Source organism: Lepidochelys kempii, chromosome 6 (assembly GCF_965140265.1).
Source record: "Lepidochelys kempii isolate rLepKem1 chromosome 6, rLepKem1.hap2, whole genome shotgun sequence".
NCBI classification, from domain to species: Eukaryota; Metazoa; Chordata; order Testudines; family Cheloniidae; genus Lepidochelys; species Lepidochelys kempii.
The window spans coordinates 106,886,877-106,912,229 of record NC_133261.1 but is presented as its reverse complement, the minus strand read 5'-3'; the positions used below and the strand labels follow the sequence as shown (position 1 = coordinate 106,912,229).

Below are 25,353 nucleotides of genomic sequence, written 5' to 3'. Positions count from 1 at the left end.
ACAGAGGAAGTTGGAGCCAACTTTCTAATGTGCCAGGGGGTGCTCACTGCTCAGCCCCTGGCTCTGACACAGGCCCTGCCCCCACTCCATCCCTTCTCTCCCCCTCCCCTGAGCCTACACTGTCCTCACTCCTTCTCCCTCCCCTCCGAGAGCCTCCTGCATGCCACAAAACAGCTGATAGGGAGGGAGGGAGGGGAAGGTGCTGATCGGCAGGGCTGCCAGTGAGTGGGAGGTGCTGGGAGTAATGGGGAGTTGATGGGGGGCTGCTGAGGTATTACTGTGGCTCTTTGGCAATGTACATTGGTAAATTCTGGCTTCTTCTCAGGCTCAGGTTGGCCACCCCTGGTCTAGAAGATACATGCAATAAACAAACAGGCACACACGCGAGGTCTGAAGTGCGTGCGCATCTGAATGTACTGATGAATCTCATGCCCACCACGGACACATTTCAAGCTATTAGCAGATAATGGTTTAAAGATTTGACACATTAAAAGGGGAAGAAATGAAAATCTGTATCAGAATACATTTCAGAACACAAGTTTTAGAAAAACAAAAACAGGAGGAAAAGGCTGAAGTTGAGTGTATGTGCTGCAAATGGTGTGATCCAATTATTAAATGTAAATATTTATAGGCTAATACTCCTAAGACTCCAGCAGTGAACTGTTTGTTCAAATGAAAAGTTTTATTTGGGGATTAGAGATATATTATTTTCTTAAACTCAGAGGCGGAATTGTGTTTTGAGTTCTGTTTTAGTTCTGCAGCAAACCACATTGATGATCAGAATTCAAAGCATTAGTCTACTGAATACTTTTCCCCCTGTCTTTCCATCCACCAAAATAAACCCCGATATTTACCCAGAAAAGTTATTAATAGTTTTTGCACTGATTTTCACCCGTTTTTGTTGTGGTAATAAACACTGATAAATTCCCAAGAAAAATTAAATAAAATAAACTGAAAATGAAGGGCCCTCAACACGAGCTGAAGGTGGACCCACTGATGTCAACAGTTGCCAGCAAAGAGCCATTTCCATAGTGCAGATGGGGACTAGATAACGGCATTGCCATTGTACAAAGTTGGGATCATCTGAGGTGTTTAATTGAGGAAATCCAAATGTGTAGGAAACTGTTACATTTCCCCCTTCTTTACCATCTGTCTTGCTGAGAATTTCTTGCATTGTGGGCATGATTTATTTTTAGTTCGTTCCCCGCAGTTGCATGCGCTTTGTTGACTGAAGCTTTTGTTGGCTATTGCATAATCTTTTTCTCAGACATTCCCACCTAACTGAGCTCTTTACGATCAGCATCTACGTCCATTACAGTTGTGCCATGGGCAGACATTTATAGAACAACACCATATCAGATCTGGAAGTTGGAGATTTTCTTCCTCAATAACAGGAATCTGATTCTTTTCATCTTATTATCATAAATGTTAATCATCATTTCTTCCTTTACACAGGGGAAATAACTTGGAACTCCCACATAAAAAAATAACACATTCCCTGCAGGGAAGTCACACATTTCAGGAACTTTGTAGCCAAGTGGAAATAGAAAAATAGATTCAAATGCGTCAGATGCTGCTCTTTGTTCTTTCCTTTGGCTTTTTATTAAGTAAATATTATATCCATCATTTAAACACTCAGCAGAAGGCAAACAGTATGGTTCAAATAAGGCAAACTGAAATCTTTGGCTACCACACTGAGATCCTAAAAACTACAGCTTCTGTTTAGTCTCACTTCACTCTAAGAAGAGTAATCACATTGTGGCTTCATTCATCTCCAGATGGTGTCAATATCTCCTTCCAAAGATTAAACAGGTAACACGCTGTGAGTAGTCCTTGGTTCTGCCTGTGTTGGCAGAACGCCCCTCGTCTTATTAAGGCATTTAATTCTTAGGTCGCTAGCCAATCCTTGAGTGTTTTACACATCGAGAGTAACCACTTTTCTTGATTTTCTGGCCTTGTTGGATTCCTGGACAGAGCTAGTATGAGTGAGCAGATCTGATTGTGATTCCCTGTTCTGGATGAGAGACTTGCCCCTAATCCTGTTGCTGGGTCCCACCCCTTGCCTCATACAGGGAATTCCCGGACAGCAGATGGCTCAGCTGGTTAGCGTTGGGAATTCCTGACATGGTGGAGAGTGGCTACATGTGGAAGAGGCCAGTTAGCAGGGGAAGCAAGGCAGGCAAGGAACAGGAGGCTCACTGCTTGCTAGAAAGAAATGATCCTTCTTATTTTCAGGATATAGGAAGGGGGCGGGGGAAGAATGAGGAGGTGGGATGGGTATCAGGCTGCAGCTGGAAAGGAGAATGAAAGCAACAATGGGCTAGTGCATAAGGACCGGAATGTAAACCTAGCCAAGCACTGTCTGTCTAGGGCCAGATTCAACCACCATGATTTGCATATGGTAGTATCGTACTGTACAAATAGTCCCATTGCTTTCAATGAGTGAGGTACTGCTCAGTGTAAGGGCAACAGAATTGGGCCCTCTTTGAGTAAATCTAAAGAAACTATTCAAGATGCTTCCTTACACCTGTGGTTACAAATAATCTGGACTCCACAGTCAGAGTCAGCTGCTGAAATGTTTATTATGGATGTGTTTATTTTTTTTAAAGAACAACATTTTAAAGGAACAGAAACATTCTACAGATTTTTATAATTTTAAAATTCTAACAGTTCTTATGAAGCCTAAGAAAAATATTTCCATGACTTAAAAGATAAACACATAATGAAAAATATTCAGACTCTTTACAGCATTTCTGTATTGTGCTAATGGAAAAAAAAGGGGGGGGTAATTGGCAGATATAAGCACAGTGCGGGTCCGTTGCACAGGGGTGAATTCTACCCAAAGCTAAACTGATTAGGAAGAAACTAAGGCCCCGATACAGCAACTCGTCTGTGTTGGTGTAGCAAGTCTGCTTCTGATGGTTGCATGCCAGCTTGTCTTCACAGCATTGTTAGCTCACACTATAACTCTCGTGCTGAATCAAACCAGACTCTTGTCCACACATGCAAATCTATAGCTTCAGTTAAGTGGTGCTTTAATGTTGAGCTAGCTGACCTGTCCAGGCTGTGGGGTGAAGTTCAAGAGCTCCTGAAGCTTGACCTAGAAATCCAGTGGGGATGTTGGAACTCGAGTTACAACAACTCATTAGTTGTTATTCCAGTAACACTTAACAGCTCAGAGGGTATTTCATGTGGTTGCTCAAGCGAGGCTAGTATGAGTGACATATGCAAAAGTACTAAACTGAGCTAACAGTTTCAGTGGAAACAAGCCTTTGGCACAGAATCAGCATCCCAGTCAAGATCCGTTTAAACATTTGCTCCTGGCAGCTCTTTTTTCAGGAGAAAACTTTTATAATATATATTTAAAAAAACAAACTATCCTAGAAGATTTTAGTTGCTGACATTGTGCAGGATAATTCTCATCCTATGGCAAATAACTAATGGACAAAGTTACTTTTAGTATTAAAAGTGGCTGCCAGTGGGTAGAACAGGATTGTGGGTATGTTATGACTGACATCTCTAATTTTAAGATGTCCTACATACCAATCTGCTGTAATGTGCCAACATACTGCAGCATTTTTAAGGAATAAGAAATGTAGATTTACAGTGACTCACCCCCTCAAGTAAGAGACCAAGAAGAGAAAAATCTCTCTGGCAAAAGTGAAAGGGCTACATACAAACTGAGATGGGCTCAAGGTACATTTCAATCTGCTTTTAAATGCCTCGGACCTGGGTGTATGTGTTAAAATTACGGCTTTCAGGTCACACCCATTCTAAACATAGGGATCATTTGGAAAATTCAGACACTTCAGACTGGACTTTTGGTGTCAGCCTTTCCCCATAAGGAAATTAAATAAAGATCCAGAAATGGGAACAGGGCTTGTAATCACAGGAAAACCATTTCCCACTCTTGACTAAAATGCCAGTGCATGATTCACTGGGTGAAGATATTGTTTAGTCTCTAAGGTGCCACAAGTACTCCTTTTCTTTTTGCGAATACAGACTAACACGGCTGTTACTCTGAAACCTGGGTGAAGATTAAGATGAATGATGGATCTGAGCCAGATCATATAATCTGGCTCTTCCTCAGTTTTGGAAAGTTTGGAAACATAACATCTGACATCTATCTCTCATAAAAGGGAAAACCCAGATAAAAAAGGAAGTAAAGTGAGAAACAGCTCACTAAGAAACTGGAGGCATTTATTCTATGCAATGGGTCTGAGCAAAGATTCTTCATTAGGATGCTCAAGGATTAGACTGAGGCAGAAATGCTGTAGTGTGGCACGATGGTGCATCAGGGCCCTGTTTTTGATTGCTTTAGCAAGAAGTTATACTATTTGCAGCCTCCCACTGAAGTAAAACACATCAGAGAGTTGGGCTGCATTCATTTGACAGTGCTGTAGTGATAATGTGAGAAAAACAACAGTTAGATAAAATAGATAAAAACAATAGTTAGGGTGCCATTTGAATTACAGTTACTGCATGTGGCAGGAATTCCCACAGCTGAAAACATGAAGAAAGGCTGTGAGAATAAGCATATGAGTGAGAAAATCTGATAAGGTTAGGATATTACATGGGAGAGCAAAGGCCTGAGGCGAAGCCCTTGTGTTAATCCACAGGTGATAGAAAGTTTAGAGGAAAGACGCAGAATGTGAGTGCTCATAACTCTAAGCCAAAGGCAGCACGCAAGCTGATTTCAGTGGCACTCACACTGCCCGGGTCCTGGCCACCGGTCCCGGGGGGGGGGGGTGGCATTTTAATTTAATTTTAAATGAAGCGTCTTAAACATTTTAAAACCCTTATTTGCTTTACATACAAAAATAGTTTAGTTATATATTAAAGACTTATAAAAAGAGACCTTCTAAAAACGTTAAAATGTATTACCGGCATGCAAAACCTTAAATTAGAGTGAATAAATGAAGACTCGGCACACCACTTCTGAAAGGTTGCCAACCCCTGGTCTGAGCCATGTAATTAGAGGCCAGTTATGCCATAGAGCTGCTCTGGAATGCTAATCAGAACAGTGGCAATTTGGCTTGTCAAACTGAGAGACTTTAAAGAGAGGAGAATATATTTTTTGCTCTCTGTGTATGGAAATATCACAGGATGTAGTAAATAAATAATAATGATAATACCTTGCTCTTACATAGGGCTTTCCATGGATAGATCTCAAAGTCCATGTGTTAGCTCAACTATACATGTTCCCTGGACTCAGTACGCTTTGCTGTTTACTGACAAACAAGGTTCAATTCATGTATTTTTTTTAAACTTGAACTAAGAAATCTCATATTTGTCATCCTTTCCTTTAATACTCATGTAAGAAAACAATGTGCATGGTCAACAATTCTCTTTATCTTTAATAAATAAAGAAACTAAGAGTGAAATGAATTGCTGTGCTGAAGGCCAGCACCACTTATGCCCAATTTAAGACCTTGAAGTAGGGCTGAAAACAGTATGGCTTATGAGAAATTTACTGGGGTTCTAGAGAAATTAACTCTGAAAATCAACAGAATTTAGTAGAATATAATAAACTTTCTATATTTTTTTAAAAACTATTCTGTAGGAGAGAATTTTCCATTACATTTTATCAGATCAATCAAAAAAATCATAGAATTTAAGTCCAGAAGGAACTACTGTATTATCATCTAGTCTCATCTGATGGATAACGCAGGCCACTCAATTTAGCTGGGAATGCTTTCTCATTTAAATTTTACAGGACAATTCCATAAGAGAGAGACTTTCACAGAGGGGGGGAGGAAGGAATTTTTAAAAGGTACACTATGTCCAAAAGTATATCTGTGCTGAATACCTCCCCCAGCCTGCTTAGAGAAGCATGAAGACTGAGTTTCTGGTTCAATTTTCATTTTAGTTTTGAAGTGGGGTGCTGAGGTACAGTGTGATTCAAACCAAAAGGTGGATGGGATGTAGATCATTTTGCTTTTATAACTTAGAAAGAAAACAGAAACATAATTCAATGTAATGATGATATGCTCTAACGATGAGTTGATAGTACTTAGTGAAGCATTCCATTGGAAACCTCTTTGCTCCACACTGAATTCTAATGATATCTCAAGGCTATAAAATTACATTATGGAGGAGTCACAAATGATATAGACAAAGGAGAATATTTGATTATTGTAATATCAAGGTGATCATTAAACCCACAAAAGACTAGGGGGAAAAGAGAAAGAAAAGCCTTCAGTATTATGATGCATCCCTCAAAGACTTATTCATAAGGAAGACAATTTGTATAATTCATAATAGATAGAAGTCTTTGCAACTATAAGCCAATATACTTTTCAAATATGAGAAATGGTCTGATGTGTGGAGGGTATTAACAATATCCAAAACAACAATAGTTGAAGGCAGATTGCAGAGGAGGCAAGGGAAAAAACCCAAAGTAGAAGTAAGGATAACCCTTAAAATATTGGCACTAACTGGATTGACTTTCTGGAGCAAGAGAAGAATGGGACATGAAGCATACTAGGGTTCAGAAGTTTGAGACGTTTGGTAAACAAGGATCCTTCTCTGTTCAGGTCAATAGGACTCTGAATTTTCTTCAATAGGAGCAGGATTATAACTCAATGGTGAAAGTCACATGGCTTCTGAGTCACTTAAGTCCAAATTAAATACTGATATGAGCAGTTAAGGGGACTAAATGATGGCCATTACTTGTGCTGGCCCTCTGCACAGCAGTGAATTTCTCCCCACGTGACCAGTGAAAGCTTACATATTGCCTCTGTGTTGTGAGCTCCTCCACCATGCATTTGTTGCTGATTCAATGTTTGTTAAATTTGGGCCTAAGTACAATATCAATGATGAGCTTTTAAAAACACCATCGCAATAGCTATAAATAATTAGAGCTGGTTGGAAATTTTCTGATGAAACAGTTTCATGGAAAAATTGACGGCTTGTTGAACTTGACATGTCTTGCAAAAGCACGGCTAATATCAAGAATGTGAATTTCAGCCAGCAGTTCCAGTCTAGGCCAGAATGTTTTGTTTCTGAATCACCATATCAAGTTGCAGTGGGGAAGGTTTAGATTGGATATTAGGAAAAACTTTTTCACTAAGAGGGTGGTGAAACACTGGAATGCGTTACCTAGGGAGGTGGTAGAATCTCCTTCCTTAGAGGTTTTTAAGGTCAGGCTTGACAAAGCCCTGGCTGGGATGATTTAACTGGGAATTGGTCCTGCTTTGAGCAGGGGGTTGGACTAGATGACCTTCTGGGGTCCCTTCCAACCCTGATATTCTATGATTCTATGATATGTCCATGGTTTTGAAACAATTTTTTTGTTTAGATTTCTGGTTTGTGAAACATTTAAAAACATTTGGGTTTTGTTCTAATTCAGAACGAAACTAAATTCTGAAAGCTCAAAATTTCTCCCAATAAAAATTCTTAAGTTTTAACCAGCTCTATAAACAGTGTGCATGGACAAAGACCATGAGTAACTAAAAAGCTGCTTGCTTAGCTAGAGAAGTGATATCACTAGAGGGCATAAAAATGTAGATCTCTGAGAAGTTACTGTGGATAAGAAAAATGTCATTTAGACTCAATTGGACGTTTTGATATGATTAAGGAATAACAAATTAAGAAGATGCAAAAACAGGAAAATTCAGTCAGTGTTAATTTAGATCAAAGGAAAATTAAGATATCAATTCACAGAAAAATCCAGTTGAGGAACATGGCAGAAAATAGAATGAAAACTAAGCCAGCCTCTTGCAGTCCTTTTCCCAGATTGCTCTAATTAAGTGAGCCATCCACTGTTTACACAATTCACTTGAAATTACTGGGGCAGTTGCTGCTTCAGCTCATTTGCAGTGCAGGTTACTCCAATTCCCAATCAAAGGCTGGATATGGTTTGGTATAATACAATGCCTATATTCAACCAGAGCTGTAAAGTTGTTTACTGGTAAGTCCTTTCTCTGCATGAGGAGTGAGAAATGATGTTTGCTTAGGAAGGGCTTGGATACCCTCTTGCTGTCTGCTTTGTATTAGTTACCCCATGCAAAGACATTATGTTGCAATGAGAATTAAAAAATCCTTTGTTAACTGAACATCTGCGCACTGTTCTTTGGACTGTCTAACAGAACTGCTGCTTTATAAACAGGAATGTTTTCAGGAATGGAAAGTAGGCAGGTTGGCTCAAGCTGCAAGGGAATACGTATAGCAGGAATGGCACTAAGCGAGTGTCAGCTTTGAGGCTATTCACTCCACGATGCAAACAAGGCAGCTGTGCAAAAATCACAGTGAGTTCATGTGCACATTTTCTTTGGTTCTTGTGTGTTTGCAGCCTTTGTATTTCACTTGGAGTACCTGGGTTCAAATGAGCTCCAAACTCATCATACAGCCCTGTCAATGCTGCCAACCTTCACCTGGTTTTGTGGGTTTTTTTAAAAAACATAAAATTGCCAAGGTTTTGGTGTCAAATATGTTGATTGATCAGCTCATGTTCATTGGACAAACCTTTTCCAAGTTTCAAGTTCATCATTAAACCAAGCAAGTTTCATGTGGTTTGGCCAATCTAACAGCGCAAACGAGTGCTGTTCCCAGGTCTTACTAGAATTACATGCACATTTACACAGAGAAGTGGTAGCTATTGCTGCTTTCAGCAGTTTCCTTACTTTGACCCTCCCATCCTCCTTGAGAGTCTGCTCTTAAACATAGAGAAACCACAGTATCATCTTCTGGCAGCCTACAATATATTGCATTCAAACAACACCATCAAACGGTTTATTTAACATAGACACTATCATTTTCTTCCAAAATCTATTAACTTCTTGCATGGGATTATAAGAAAAATGTTCAAGCTAATCAAAGAAATTCCAGGAGGTTTCTGCATCTGTCACCCTAGAGAAAAGCAAATGCCAGGAAGATAACCCCTCCTTAGCCATAAAACCATGTTTATTGCCCCAACAATGTTACAAAAACTCAGGAAAGCTGCATTTTAAACTTTACCTTGCTTTAACTTTATAGTGTTTTCTTTTGTGCTATGTTTAAAAGATGTATTGGTTATTAAAATGGGTGTTTTGTAGAAAATATTTAATTGCTACAACAAAGAGGTTGTAACTCTAAGGAGCTTGGGTCAACAGACAAACCAAAAAAATGTCTTATCTAGAAGAGATACATCCCTCTCGTTTGGTACAAATGTAATCCTACTGTTAGGAATACAAAGCATGCAAAACAGTCATGTCTTAAGTAAAGATCTGATCAAGTTGGAAAAATTGTGACAATGTTCTTTATGCAGTATACTTTAAAAAGGAAGATAGGAAACAGGAAAGTCTTATCAGAGCAATAGATCCAGGTGGTAAAAAGGACTATGCCATTCCCCTCTGCCCCCTTTTCTTTTATAGAAAAACCTCTGCTTGTGTCTTTAAAACTCCAAGGAAAAATATGTGTAATAGGAAATATTTTAAACCTTTTGTTTATTTATTAAATGTTGAAATGGCAAACCCCTTTGCATACTTGCAAATATCTTAAGTAAATGCAAAGCTCCTAATATGATTTCCTAATATGATTGCTATGCAAATGGTTAAGAAAATTATGTACCAGCATGGAATCTAATGACCTTGCTAATCAAGTTACTAATGTAAGAAGCTATTTAAGTATAGATTATTTATATTAACGGGACATTAATTATTGCCAGTGCTCAATAAATTCCCTCAGTCAGCTCAGGAAAACTGGGATCATCTTTCCAAACATTGTCATGAAGAATCAACAGCTTCTTTAATAGCTAATATGCTAAAGATACTCTAAGAATTATTTAATTTTCAAAATACTTTTTTGAGAACTGTAAGGTGGTTGCGGTTCTCTCCCTGCCTTCTCACTGCAATGCTCCTATAGCGACTCTGTTCAGTGGGGGAATTAGGCGGCAGTTTATAGGTCCACACCTGCAGTCTAGGCCGGGCAGCAATTGGGTCTGTGAGCCCCGGCTCTCAACCAGAGCGGGACAGCACACAGTTAATGCTTCTGGCCCGTAGTCGGGCAGTTTAGCAGTAAGTCTATAGGCCAAGCGCCCTCAATCAGGGCAGGAGCGTAACCAGTTAAGGGCTCTGGCATGCAGTCAGGCAGAGCAGTAGGGCATCTGTCTGCCCAGGGCCCTCAATCAGGGCGGGGCAGCAATCAGGTAATGGCTCTGGCCTACAGTCAGGTAGAGCAACACAGCAGTCTGGGGGGGTGGGGGAGGATTAGTTCTCTGGCAAGAGAGCCAGCCAAACCGTCTGGCGTCCTAGCCTGGGCAGGCACCAGACCAATACAGGCCTCCTGGCCTAAAGGTGAGGAGGCTGCCACTCCCAGGAGTAGGGTGGCAGGGAGTAGGGGGATACAGGCCCACCCACTCCACTGCGTTCCAGCCCAGGGCCCAAACAGGGCGGACTGGTCCGCCACTGGGTCAGCAGGGAAATCTCGCCACAACACGCTGGTCGACTTGCAGTTTGTAACACAGCCAAACCCTATTTGGCTTTTTTGGGCTCCTTCCTACACTCCCAGTCAGGCGGTACCTGGTTTCCAGGATTGTTGTTTGCCTTGCTGGGGTAGACAGCTAATGGCAGCCCCAACAGCTCCTCTGTGTCCCCAGTGTCTGGCAACTCCAGCAGTCCCTCCGGGTCTCTGGCAGTGTAGCGGCCTCCATCAGGTCCGGCTCCAGCAGTGGGGTGGAAACATCCTTCTCCTCTGGCAGCTCTGGCCCAACTGAGCTGGAGGGCCCGCCTTTTATATTTCTGGTTCCTGCCCCACCTCTGCTTCCGGCGAGGTAGCCGTGAATATCCCGGTTCTGCCCACCAGGGGGCGGTCACAGTTCTTTCCCTGTCTGTCAGGGAGGGAGACCACGCCCCCTCGCTACACCCACCCCGCTCAAGTCCAGCCCCCACTCTCCAGGGCTGGTATGGTCCCACTCCCCCAGCCAGGAGAGACCATCCACATTTGCATTCTCTTTACCTGCCCTATGTTGTATGGTAAATGCAAACAGTTGAAGGGCAAGGTACCACTTCATTAGCCTCGCGTTAGTGTGTTTCATGATCTGGAGCCACTTGGGCGGGGGGTGATCCATGACCACAATAAAGGAGTCCCCCAGGAGGTAATACCGAAGGCCTTCACAGCCCATTTAACTGCCAGGGGCTCCTTCTCCATGATTGAATAGTAGTGGGGGAATAGTTGCATTCTCGGGGGAAGAGCTTCCGACTAATGTAAAGGACAGGGTGTTCCTCTCCTTTGAGGTCTGAGAGAGGACAGCCCCGAGTCCCACTGCCGAGGCATCGGTCTGGATCACAACCCTATGAGAGAAATCAGTGCTATAAAGCACTGGTTTGTGGCAGAGATAATCCTTTAATGTCTTGAATGCTTTGGCACACTCGGGGGACCAGTTGACACATTGCGGCTGGTTCTTTGTTAGGAGTTCCGTTGGTGGGCGGCAATCGAGGCAAAGTTGGGGATGAAACGGCAGTAGTAGCCCACCAGCCCCAGAAATTGTCCCACTTGTTTCTTTGTGGTCAGGGGAAGGTGTTCTTGAATGGCTTGGATCTTCCCAACTGGGGACGCACCTTCCCCTGTCCCAGGATGTACCCCAAGTAGGTGGTCTTTTGGTAGCTGATTTGGCACTTTGACTACCAGAGCTTTAAAGGCAAGTCTTTCTTGATTTTCCTTGTGAGTCTCTCCACAGAAGATGCTAATTTAAAGGACACCGTCCTCATCTCAGATTTAGCAGGTGGTAGAGCTCAAGAATATTTATATGAAACTAAACTGGTGTATGCTAGTCAGATTTGACAGACCTTACTCTGTAAATGGATTACTGTTTTCCTCCTTGACTATTGAGAATTCTCACAGCTACTTGTAATTAGTCTTCACACAATACATACCTTTGTTTGTTTGTTTTTATGTCAAATTTTCCACACATTTGTAAACATTCAAATTCAACCAGATTTCCACAATGGCAACAGCTGAATGAACTATGATTAGGCATTACCTGCTGATATGTAGTGACTCTAGTCCACTGAATGACATAATTCACTCCAGTGTTAGAGACTCATACTAACTGTGCCTGATAAGTACCAGCTGATCTGGGTTTTTATGAGTTTTAGCTAAATTTACCATCCATACAGATTTGTGAGCTTTGGGTTGCAGATTCACCCAAACCAACAAAATTAAGACAAATATTTATTTAAAACCATGTAAGGTGAGTTTCATAGCACTCCCTTCTGCCCTCCTCTCAACAGGGTGGACTTTCTCTTATCCATCTGTCGGAGGACCATGAAGTCACCCTTCTACCTGCCCTGTCAGTAATTCCCCTTAAGAGAAGACGGCTGGACCACTTTCCACTTCATCTTGCCTCTTCAGAGAATGTCTACACTGCAATCAAAAGCCTGTGGCTGGCTCATGCCAGCTGACTTGAGCTCACAGGGCTCAGGTTGTGGGGCTCTTTAATTGCAGCATAGATGTTTGAGCTCGGGCTAGAGCCTGGGGTCTAGGACTATGGGAGGGTCCAGAGGCTCAGACTATAGCCCAATCCCAAACATCTATACTGTAATTAATCAACCTTGTAGCCTGAGCCTCGTGCGCCTGAGTCATCTGGCATGGGCCAGCAACAGGTGTCTAACTGGAGTTTAGACATACCTTTAGAGGCCAGCCAATAGGTCTGCTCCCCCATCAAGTATCACCGGGAAGTCAGAGAGCTACTCCTGCCCCATTCTGTAGCACAAAGAACAGGACATGCTTCTTTAACTGTGCTACTGACATAGTTCAAAGCCCTTTATCTCATGCCTGGGATAAGAGACCCAAGAGTGCATCACCAGATTACGTAGTCCTCAAAATTGCAATATCTATAGTGAGGCAAAAGACCTTGAGAAGTGGTAACAGCATTGCAGGAGGAGCATATCCGAGCCGTGATACTGCAGAATGGATTTTAATGGTTGCAAGCAGGATTCCTGTTACAGTGAACATAGGGTTGGTGGATAAGGCTAACCAACCTTCCAGACAGCGGGAGGGAATGATCATCTAGCTGAGTTGTTGGGTGGGGATATAAGTGTGTATACCTGTTATAGGGTGACCGGATAGCAAGTGTGAAAAATTGGTATACTTTTTTTTTCGGGGAGGGGGATATAGTTGCCTATATAAGACAAAGCCCCTAATATCAGGATGGCCCTGATATATCAGGACGTCTGGTCACTCTAATCTGTCATCTGTATCGATCTACAGCCTTTGTTCTTGGTATCTGGTGTAACAGATGAGTGGCGCGTTTATTTTAAATTATGTTATTTTATTTTTAATACATTCTCAGAGGTTAACAAATAATGGAGATCTGTAAATTATAGGTGATTATTAATATACTGATATACTCAACTTTAATTATAATCCAATTCCTTTCAAGTTAACTGAGAGAATGAAATAAAAATCATCCTGTTGTGGTCAATTTCAAGGACTTTATCAAGAAAAAGCACAAATTTAATCTTAGATTAACAAATTTTGTTATTCTCATTATAGTAAAAAGAGTAAACAAGTAGTAATAAGTAAATACATAGTGAAGCCAGTTAAGTAACTAGGAAGTGAATGTAGCAGAAGTTTAAAAGAACATTTTTCTGTTTACTATACCAGTAAGGATCACAATAAATTATGAAAAATCCAATTAGACACAGAACACTTTTCAAATTTTGTATCTGTACAGATAAATCCACATTTCAAGAACAATTCATTACAAGAATAAAGTTTCTGTAAACCAACCCATACAATATAAAACAGAACAGTGAAGCCCCCTCAAAGCAAACTAAGCAGAGAAAGAAGTAGCAGAGAGAAAGAACATGAACATTATATTGTGAAAGATACTTAATAAAAATGGTACCAATACCAAAGGACTCTTGAGAAAGCCTGTGCCTTAAATAAGATTAAAAGGAAGGTTTAGCTTCCTAAAACAACAAGAGTTTGGGTGAAGCTTGGACAACATCAGTGGAATTAGTCTGAATTTTTGCAAAAATTCTGCAAGTGGTAATTGAAATGAAAAGCTAACCAAAATTGAAAAAAAGAAATACACTGCAAGCTAGGTAACAAAGCTATCTCTTTGACCAATTTACATCACCTACAAACTCTATTGAGATTTTGCACCCAGTTAAGGGCTTGTCAACTTCAGAATGGAAGCAAGGCTTCACGTGATTAAGTTCAGACACTCCACAAGCAAGCAGAAATGGAAGGAGAAGGCAAGTTACAAATTTGCTATATTATACACCCCTCTGCCCCACCTATCAAAATTCTCAGATTTTCTATTACCCATTCGTTTAAAAAATACATTGATCTGATTTCTTTTTAAATAACAAAGATTTTAGAGATATAAAAGAGATTTAAGGCTCCAGTCCTGCAAGCTATTCTGTACAGGCAGACCCATTTTATCAGCAAGGAACTTTAGTCAAGCCAATGGGGGCTCACAAGAGGGAAAGGTTCTGTCTGCATGGACCAGCTTGCAGCATTGGGGCTGTAGGCATTCTTGTGAAGGGAGGAACCTAATAACCCAGTATGAATTTTAGGCTTTGATCCTGCAAACAGTTTAATTTTACTCATATGAATAATCCCATTGACATCAAAGAGACTACTTGTGTGAGTAAAATTACGCACATAGTTTAGCTGTCTGCTTCCACTGATTCCAGTGGCAGCAGGATCAGTTTGTGTTTGAAGGTGCCTTGAAGGGTTCTTTCACTGCCTCGCTATTAAACTTTTTTTCAGTTCTGTCAGAAAAGTTCCAAGCAAGTTCCCACATCCATGGTGTTTGGTCAGAAGTTGATTTAGGAATGATCACATATCATTTGCTGGAATGGAATTGAAAAAGGGTCCACATGGACCAGGCTCCAGGTTACATCTCTGAATGGCCCAATCAATGCCCTACTCCCCCAAAGGGCACCAGAGACTCCGAGGTGCTGGAGGAGCTACTAGCTATCCCTTTGTGAGTGTCTCCCTCCCTTGCTGCTGGGGCTGTCCCACTTCGCTTCTGGACCCATGATGTTCCCCCACGTGTTGAAGCAGGTGGATGGCCTTTAGGAATGTTCATACATTTGCTTCAATGAATACCTGAGGGCAAAAGAGATCCCAGAGTTTTAAATATCTGTGGCTTAGGAGCCGCTAAAGTCAGGAATGATCTTTTTGTTCTGTGTTTGCAGAACTTCTAGCACAATGAGGGCCTGTTTTATGACTAGGACTCTGAGGCACAACACGAATACAAAAAATAAATTATAATAACAGGACTCCAGAAGTATTTCAATTCAGGTTATTTTTCTTTAACTGAATGATACGTTAGCCTTTGCTGGTCTCAATCCTGCCCCCATGTCAACCTGAAGAACAGCCAAGAGGAAAAGAGTTAATAGATAGCAATATCTGTATCAAAACTGGCCCATCATTATTTTTGGAAGAGGCAAAATTAAACACACTGTAAAATGGAACCATAGGAAAATATTTAGGGACAGGTCCACATACCAAATGATGACATACAAAGACATGTCTTATTTCACTACATCACAAAAAGATTGTGTATTGAAAAGTCACCCAAAGAGACTGACATGATTGTTTCATTGGATTTGAGTGCCTGGTGCAGTTTAAATCCACGATGATGGTTTTATCATAATGCCGTATACTGGTGTAAGGTCAGTACTCCATCTCTGGCTCTATTATGGAAAAGGGTCCCATAGAATCTGTCTGATCTATTTGTGCTACCCACGCTGATTACAGCACAATGAAACATGATAAAGTATGAACAGTCTATTCAATAGCTTTCCTATAATATTTTTTAAAATATCACTTTGCCAGACACCTGGAAAAAAAAGTCAAGATGACAGTGTATTAGGCTTTGGAAGAAAGTCTCCGTATTCCTGGGAAAGTCTCCGTATTCCTGGGGCTCTGGATTCTCCTGCTCCATTGGAGCCAGATTGGATTGTTTGTTGGATACAGAATATTACCTCAACCCTTAACAGAAAGGGTTCTCTCCATGTAAAGAAAAAATTGCGATACACAATTTAATATAAGCAAATTACTGTATAAGTCCAACATTACATTAGCTGTGAAAATTTGCATTTCCAGGGCTTGCTAGAATATTTAAATGCAATATGATATTGGTCAATATTCAACAGTATTATATTGATCAGTATTCAACATCCAAAAACATTTAGTTCTGGCTGCTAGAGTTCTGGTACTTATTGGAGATAAGATGGGCCACAAATACCCTGACATGTGAGCTCCAAACACCTGCTCTGACCACAGATACACTGAGGAGTATGATTTCACATTGGGTAAAATTCTGGCCCCACTGATGCCAATGGGAGTTTAGACATTGACATCATTATTCGCATTATTCTTAGACAAACTCTTCCTTCATCAGGAATTTTATCCTCAGAACCCTTTAAACTGAATTGCTTGATGGGAAGCTCTTTGAATCAGTGGCTGTCTTCTTTTGTGTATGTACAGTGCCTAGCACATTGTTAATGCTACCAGAAACAAACAAATAATAACAACAACAATGTGGGTATGCATAAGATTTTTCCACTTTCTGGGATGCTGCCCTTAGTGCTACACCATCAGCATCCTTCTCTCCCTCCCCCCCGCATTTTCTATTACTAATCATAATACCCTAGTTCCAGTTGCAGAATTACATGAGGACTGGGTTTCATAGAATCGTAGAATATCAGGGTTGGAAGGGACCTCAGGAAGTCATCTAGTCCAACCCCTTGCTCAAAGCAGAACCAATCCCCAATTAAATCATCCCAGCCAGGGCTTTGTCAAGCCTGACCTTAAAAACCTCAAAGGAAGGAGATTCCACCACCTCCCTAGGTAACCCATTCCAGTGCTTCTCCACCCTCCTAGTGAAATAGTCTTTCCTCATATCCAATCTAGACGTCCTCCACTGCAACTTGAGACCACTACTCCTTGTTCTATCATTTGCTACCACTGAGAACAGTCTAGATCCATCCTCTTTGGAACCCCCTTTCAGGTAGTTGAAAGCAGCTATCAAATCCCCCCTCATTCTTCTCTTCCGCGGACTAAACAATCCCAGTTCCCTCACCTTCTCCGCATAAGTCATGTGTTCCAGTCCCCTAATCATTTTTGTTGCCCTCTGCTGGACTCTTTCCAATTTTTCAACATCCTTCTTGTAGAGTGGGGCCCAAAACTGGACACAGTACTCCAGATGAGGCCTCACCAATGTCGAATAGAGGGGAACGATCATGTCCCTCGATCTGCGGGCAATGCCCCTACTTATACAGCCCAAAATGCCATTAGCCTTCTTGGCAACAAGGGCACATTGTTGACTCATATCCAGCTTCTCGTCCACTGTAACCCCTAAGTTCTTTTCTGCAGAACTGCTGCCTAGTCATTCGGTCCCTAGTCTGTAGCGGTGCATGGGATTCTTCCATACTAAGTGCAGGACAACCTCATTAGATTTCTTTTGGCCCAATCCTCTAATTTGTCTAGGGCCCCCTGTATCCTACACCTACCCTGCAGCGTATCTACCATTCCTCCCAGTTTAGTGTCATCTGCAAACTTGCTGAGGGTGCAGTCCATGCCATCCTCCAAATCATTAATAAACATATTGAACAAAACCGGCCCCAGGACCAACCCTTGGAGCACTCTGCTTGATACCAGTTGCTAACTAGACATGGAGCCATTGATCACTATCCGTTGAGCCCGACGATCTAACCAGCTTTCTATCCACTTTATAGTCCATTAATCCAGCCCATATTTCTTTAACTTGCTGGCAAGAATACTGTGGGAGACCGTATCAAAAGCTTTGCTAAAGTCAAGGAATAACACGTCCACTGCTTTCCCCTCATCCACAGAGCCAGGTTCAAAGGAGGCTGGTTACTAAAAAGCTGGCTAGGTAGGAGCTTGCACTTGTGGGTGCCAGCCTGCTGGTAAAGGCTGAGCTTCTATTGACTCAGGCAGCAGGCATGTTTAAGCTGCACAAATATTGATGAGCGTAGATGCTATAAATGGGAAGAGGTAAGAATGTAAGCCTGGCTTGACATAAGTAATTAAATATGGGGGAAACCTCATTTCTTGGAAGACAAGATTAGAGAGGGAAATTGATTAGCAGACTGAAGATGAAATATTTGTGGTAACGATGATAAATAAATGGGTCAGTAGGCTAAAAGAGAATGTCTGAGCTAGCTCAGATAACAGGGGGAACGCCCAAGGAATCATTTACCATGAACAAGATAACAATGGACAAGATAAGTCAGGAATGTGAAGATGCGGTAAAGAGTAGGCTGAGCATGGACAAGGCATGAACAGCGCATGCTGTCCAGGGATGGTTCCTACACTGTAACCAAGCCAATATAAATATGCACGATGCAATGTATAGTAAATGCAGTGAGAAGTGTAAATGTATAAAAAGGGAAAGGGTTTTCTGTGTAACTTTAGATCAGTGATGTACCCTGCATCCACCCCTGACGTTTGAGTCTGATCAACTCAGCATAGTGTTGCTGTGCCAAATACAGATACCTGAGTGACAAAGTTTGGAGTTGAACTAAGTTCTTGGGAAGCTGAGTGGAAAGAGGTCTCAAAGGGAGTCGCAGCATAGTGGTGCCATGACTCAGAGGCCCCCAATGTATTGTCTGGCTTGTGGAAATATTGGGTTGTTTTGTATGGCCCTTGGTAACAAACACTTACCTATGGGAAGGGAAGATGCTCTTGCTTCCCTGGACTTTCTTGAGCAGTATTTGGAAGGTCTGCAAAATTGAGAGAAGGGATGAAGACTATTTCTGGTTCCCAATCAACTGGATGGGCTGATTGGGAATTAACTCATGTGCCCCAAAGGGAGATTTTCAAAAAATGCCAATGGGGGAAGATAACAAAATAAAGGAATTGTGTCATGTTGTGTTTGATTTGCTATAGCCAGATACTTTAGAGGAAGGTGCATTTGAAATAAAACAGTCAAGGGAGACAGTATGGCCTAAAGGACTGTGCCCTTGACAGGGAATTGTGAGACCTCAGTTCTAGCCCTGGCTCTTCCCCTGGTCTGCTGGATGATGTTGGGCAAAATGTTTCAGCTCTCAGAGACTTAGTTATACTTCCTCTGTAAAATGAGAAAAAGGATTCTGACCTCCCTTATAAAGCATTTTGAGAGCTACCACTGTCAAGTTCTATATAACAGCTGGTGGTGTTAGCATTATGCAAATAATGCTTCTTCATTAACTATTTATGGATGAGATCTGTCTGTTATATAATTTTCTATTGTTGTTCATATCCCTTTATAGACATCATAGGGCTTTACATAATAAATCTTTCCTCAAACATTTTGCCAAAATTGGAGGCCTTTTTTGCCGTTTCTGTACCTGAAGACTTCCACCCCCGCACCACGCCAGCCACACCACCTTGCATAGGAAGTACAGGACAGATCTAACAAAGAAGGCCTTTTGGGATTTTCTGACTTTGCTAAGCCTTCCAGATGATGAGCAAACAAGGTTGTGCTCATGTTAAAGGGCTAGTTGCCTTGGCAACAACATCTTGAACATGTCCATGAACTTCAAGGTGAACCTGTCTTTGGGGCTGGACCCTGCAATATGCTACGGAGACTTAGTGTGCTCAAAGGCTTTTCTGTTACAAGCAGATTTTATAATTTAGGGGAGTCTTCCTGGCTAAGTGTTATGATAGTTCCCAAAATGAGTGACTGCAATAACAAGATCAGGAGAAAAAGAATTAACAAAAGAGGAAAAAACATCAGCTTAAAGGGGCCTAAATGCCAAGCCATTCAGAAATAAATGTTTTCTCCCCTTCCACTGAATATTCAGCAGCAAGCAGCTCTGATGTAATAGATAGGCCTCAAATACCATAGCTTGTGGGTTAGTTCTGACAGAGGTCAATCGTGCTTGTCAAATCGCTGGTCTATTGTGTAAGCCCGTCAGGTTTGTTTTGGCTTCTTTCAGCCAATGCAGACATGACAGACACACACAACCTGTCACAAAATTGACTAGGATAATTGACACCCTCAAAATAACCTACCTGTTGTCACAGGCCAAGCCTAAATACTCTGGAATAGACTGGGACCATATAAAAATGTCACTCACTTCATTCTGCGAAGGCGCGTATCACTTTTGATATGGAAAGGTAGATTCTTGGCCTCACTCTACCCGCTTTGTGACTTTCAGGCAGCACAAAGAGAGCACAGCTGCTGGGGATTCCTGATGTGTGTGGGAGTCCTCAGTCAACACAGAATGGTTGCTTCTTACACTATCTCACTCCACAGCCTTTGGTGCAGGGGCTATGTAGGAGGTAGGGAGGGATGAGAGAGGTGGGCATGAGGAGCTCAATGTACTCCAGCAATGCCCAGCTAGGGGACCATGAAAGCTGGCATGGTTTAAAGCAGGCACCAGGATGCTCCAACCTGTGTAGGACGTGCCTAAGGCTGGGCCTAAGGAGGGACAACCCCTCATCTTCCATGCCCAGCATAAATTCTCCTATGCTTTTCCTGTGGTGATGAAGTAAGGTACACATAGCTAGGTCTTGATCCCTGGCCACAGTTGCTAGTGCCAGCAACAGGGTAAATATAAGTGCTTCCCTCAGGAGTCTCAACAACAGAAATAGGGAGGAGCAGCTGTACACGATGTCCCCCTGGGATGTCCAGCTCTTGTGTGAACAGAGATCAGAGTAAATGAATTGGGAGCACAGGAACAGAATGCTAGTTAACAGAGCTCTGAATTCTGCATGGGACTTTATACAACTAGGGGAAACACGGGATGCCCTTTATCTTCCCTAGCATTAGTGAGATGAAATTCAGTTCCAGATATCAAAACCCCAAAGCTCAGAAGTGTTTCTACCTGGGGGTTTGATTTTGGCCAATTCTTTTTATTAACAAAAATTATATTTTTTTAACAAAATGTCATTTTCCAGATCTACTTCTGTGATTAGCCACAGGAAACTCAGTAAAATTATACTTGCTGGGACATGGTGTAAAAAGTGGAGCTGTGTTAAATTAATAGTTACTAGCTTCCTGCAGGACAATGCAAAGAATATATTAAGAATTGAATAATGGCAGGATATTAAACAGGAGGCTGTTAATAATAGAGAAAAGATATAGTGGCTCACTGAACAAAGACTGTGGCTGTATTTGGATTGGACTCACCCACAGTAGAAAAGTTTCCAGTTGGCTTGATATGGGCGTATCTGAAGCAGATATTTGTCTAGCTTGTCTCCTCTCTCATCTCATTCTTGAATGGTGCTGAGCACTCCTGAAAGATGCTGAGTGTCCCTAGCTCTCACTGAAGTTGGGGAGAGTTGAGGGGGCTCAGCGCCTGACAACAGCGTGCAGCAGCTTGCAGGACTGAGCCCTGTTAAATGGTGATCTAAATTGCTTGCAACACACGAGCCATCTCTTTCCCCCATTTTGCTTGTTGTCAGTTTGTTAACAAAGGGAAATGATGGATTTCAAACCACATTTGCAGGGAAACAGGCATGTTTTCCACCTCTCTCATTTTGTTGTAAAGGAATGTTAGTGCTGGGGACATGTACTGGATTAATAGCGATGGAGGCCAAAGAGAACAAGGACAGCCGGGGCAGCTCTGAAAGCTTCCCCCCTCACCTCTCCCTTCTAACATGCCTTCTTCCTGACCTGGAGGAACCAGCAGTCTCCATACCTGTTCAATCCTTTGTCTCTTTGCTAAAATGCCAACAGGGCAGCTCAGTTGGGATGGTGGCTGCTCATGGTCAAATCATTCTTAAAATAGTGAGATACATGAGCATAGAGCCCTCAAACAGTGATTCTCAACCAGGGGTATGTAGAGGTCTAATACAGGGTATATCACCTCATCTAGATATTTGCCTAGTTTTATAACAGGTACAAAAAAGCACTAGCGAAGTCACTACAAACTACAATTTCATACAATGACTTGTTTATACTGCTCTATACATTATACACTGAAATGTAACTACAATATTTATATTTCAATTGATTTATTTTATAATTATATGGTAAAAATAAGAAAGTAAGCCATTTTTTCAGTAACTGTGTGCTGTGACACTTCTGTATTTTTATCTCTGATTTTGTAAGCAAGTAGTTTTTAAGTGAGGTGCAACTTGTGGGTACTCAAGACAAATCAGACTTCTAAAAAGGGTACAGTAGTCTGGAAAGGTTGAGAGCCAGTAGAAGTTATGGAAGATCGTCCAGTCCATTTCCTTGCTCCTCCCAAGCTGAGGTACATTTACAACCTTGAACAAGACAGATATTGTTACTACATGCATGTGCAAGGTGTGGCATTTATACAGCTAGAGGTCGTATGCTAGATTTATAAGGTGTTCTGCCTTCTCCACTACAAAGGCCTAATACAACTATGAAGACTCTCTGCGTGTCACTGAGTATCTCATTGTCATTTGTTTGTGTTACGTGCCTCTATTTTAATACTGATTAGAACTAATCCTTGAGCTGACTCCTGCCTTGGTGTGCAAGGGGGCCCAGGGAGAATTGCGGAGGGGCTTCTCCTCCCCTGCCAAATAGCCACGTAGAATGGTTCCCCAGCCCACACAAATGCACAAGCAGAAATTCCTGATTGACATGCTGAAGCTCATACTACATCCCAAAGAGGGTGAGGTCTGTTACACAGTCCACAGGTGACTAGTAACTATGGTGCAGTCAGCAGTAAGTGCTAGCTGGAACAGGTCAGGGCATTGCATACACCTGCTTAAGAAGAGCACTAAAATGCAGTTAAAGGTATATAATGTGGATCCTGTCTAACAGAGTTCCTGATGCAAAAGCATCTACTTTGGCCCTACTTATTCTCCCAGAACTGCTTCTTTCACCAGTCGGGATTGGGAGTTGGGTCCATTTTACAACGTTTAGATGCAGAATTGGATCCAAATCTGAAATTCCCCAATATGTGGAGGTATTTGGATTCCATGTTCTGGTTTGGCCCAATACCAAGAGAGGGCCAAGCGGTGAAGTTCCAGTCCGTATCTGGATCTTAGGCTCAGCTACCACATTGAGATCCTGTTATAAATACCTAGATAGCTAACGTCTGGTTCTGGAGCTGCATATCTGCATAGTTTGATGGGATTCAGCCTCAGTACAAGCCCATCCCTAATATGCTTGACAACACACTGCCCAGACTTTTCATTCAACAGTCCAAATATATCCCTAGAGAAGGCTATTTTTTAATCATAAAGTTCCCATAGCACCTGCCTTTATTTTGTGGAAATCTCCTGAATTCACAGTGCTAACTACACATTTACAATCTTTCAAGTCTGAGATGCGGCAAGAGCAAATATTTTCCTTAGATACCCTACTTTATATGTCACCCTCTTAAATCAGTTACATTAAGTTACATCAGGCCCTTCCTGGCAAGTCAACTCTGATGATGAAAAATATATATGAAGAGGACAGGGGGAGAACTGGTTCGTTCGAATCTTTTCTGCAATTCCTGTTGACTTCATATGAAAGTAGGGCACCTCTTTGCATAAGACAACATGACAGTGTCTCTCATTTTAAAACAACTCATTCTCAAGTATTTTTTTTTCATGGTTGACTGTACCTTTTCAATTTGGTCCAATACTTTGGGAGATTAAAGATAAACTTTGCTAATTGCATTTAGATTAAAATTAAAAGTTTAGGCAAAGCATTCTACTGGCAAATTCACTGAGCAGCAAAAGATTCCCATTGGGTAAATACAATATTGTCTAACTGGTTTTAATCAGGGTGAAAATGCTTTACTATCAACCATGCAAGAATAGTTTTACTGCATGAGGTAGCATCACTGCAGAGCCTTATTGAGGCACCAAAAAATCCTATTAATTACTAATGATGCAATTATGATGCTAGTGACACACCTGATATAGCTGAGGGCATGGAATTAAACTGTTCTACCATATATTAGTGTGTTAAAACGGAAAGCCCAGGAGGCCCACACACACACTTAGGACCAAATCTTTTCCCCTGCCCACAGCCTGATTAGATCGGCCTTGCACTAAGGACTTCATTTGACAGTTGCTATTGGTGGTGGGGTGGGAGGTTGAAGTCTCCTTCACCAGGCTGCTCCATGGAGGGCTGTGCTCTTCCACTACATACACATGTACATGGGGGCGGGGAGGGGACTACAAATGCACGGCTGACATAACTCATCCTACCCCCAAATGTCTCCTCTTTGAGTCTACTTTAGAGGCCCTTCTGCACCCTGCCACACTAATTTTCACTGCATTCAGGGCCTTTCTTGGGCTACAGGATTTGGCACTTAATGGCTTATTCTCTTACGAGAATGTAGGGAATTTATGTATGTAATTCACATGAGCATTAATAGATGTTCCCCCTGCTAAATCCTCTGTCTATAAAGGAGAGAGTAGACATTGTAGGATGCCAATCATCTAAAATACCAGCTTCACAGGTGTCTGTCACAGATACTCCGTGACTGATCATCCATATAGTCTAACCAGGAGTCAGGTTCCAGAGGTTCAGTGGTGTGGAGTGGTACTGCATCTTCCTCCTGAAGTGGTAGCCATATAGAGTACGGTATGGCCCCTAGAAAAGGGCCTTGGGAATCCTCTCCTGTGATTTCATGGATCAAGGATCTTTGCAGTTGATTGACAGTGAGCCAGCTGCAAAAGAACTAGGGCAGCTTTACAGGCCAATACTTTGACTAACAATAAATAAATGCAAAAGCTGAAATGCTCATTTAGGACATATTGCTCTGGATTGAGTGACTATCCACCAACCCTGCAGGAAAAATGGTTTAGAGAGAAAAATAAAAGCAAAACCTGTCCATACGTTTACCAGCTCTTACTCCAGCCTTGAGCGGAGTGACAGAGAAGTGTCAAAAATATCCACCATGCCTGCAGACAGGGCCTTCTGGAATCAGGGTAACAGCTGTAGGGGACAAGAGTAGAGGGAGAACTGTCCAATACACAGAGGTTTTGTGTAAAGTATTTATCTGCTGCCATTTCTCTATGCTCACATCCATCACCTATATATATACACACACCCTTCCTTTGGCAAGGAAGGCTGCAGATTATTTTAGATGGATACAGCCCTTAAAAATCATTGCTCACAAGATTAATACAACAAAGACATTACCCATTAATAGAACACTGAATACAAATATCTGTATAAAATTGCTAGCACAATTGATTTTACATTTCCCCCCTCATTATCCGACCATAGAAACATATTAGTGCCTAAATGTAAACATTTGTCAAGGTCTATCAGCAACTTCCCTTAAGCTACTGCCCTCCAGTGCTCCGTATATCCCACCACTGTATAAAGAAAAGGAGTATTTGTGGCACCTTAGAGACTAACCAATTTATTTGAGCATAAGCTTTCGTGAGCTACAGCTCACTTCATAGTCTCTAAAGTGCCACTAGTACTCCTTTTCTTTTTGCAAATACAGACTAACACGGCTGTTACTAACACGGCTGTTA

At 41.8% G+C, this 25,353-nt stretch overlaps 1 protein-coding gene across 1 annotated transcript in view; it reads right to left on the bottom strand.

Annotated features, from left to right (window-relative positions):
• Window positions 1-15,846: 15,846 nt before the first annotated feature.
• C6H14orf132 (chromosome 6 C14orf132 homolog) overlaps window positions 15,847-25,353 on the bottom strand; it is a 78,945-nt gene continuing 69,438 nt past the window's right edge. The window contains exon 4 of the transcript XR_012159553.1: window positions 15,847-24,802. The gene's annotated coding sequence lies outside the window, so the exon portion shown is untranslated. The remainder of the gene's footprint in view (window positions 24,803-25,353) is intronic.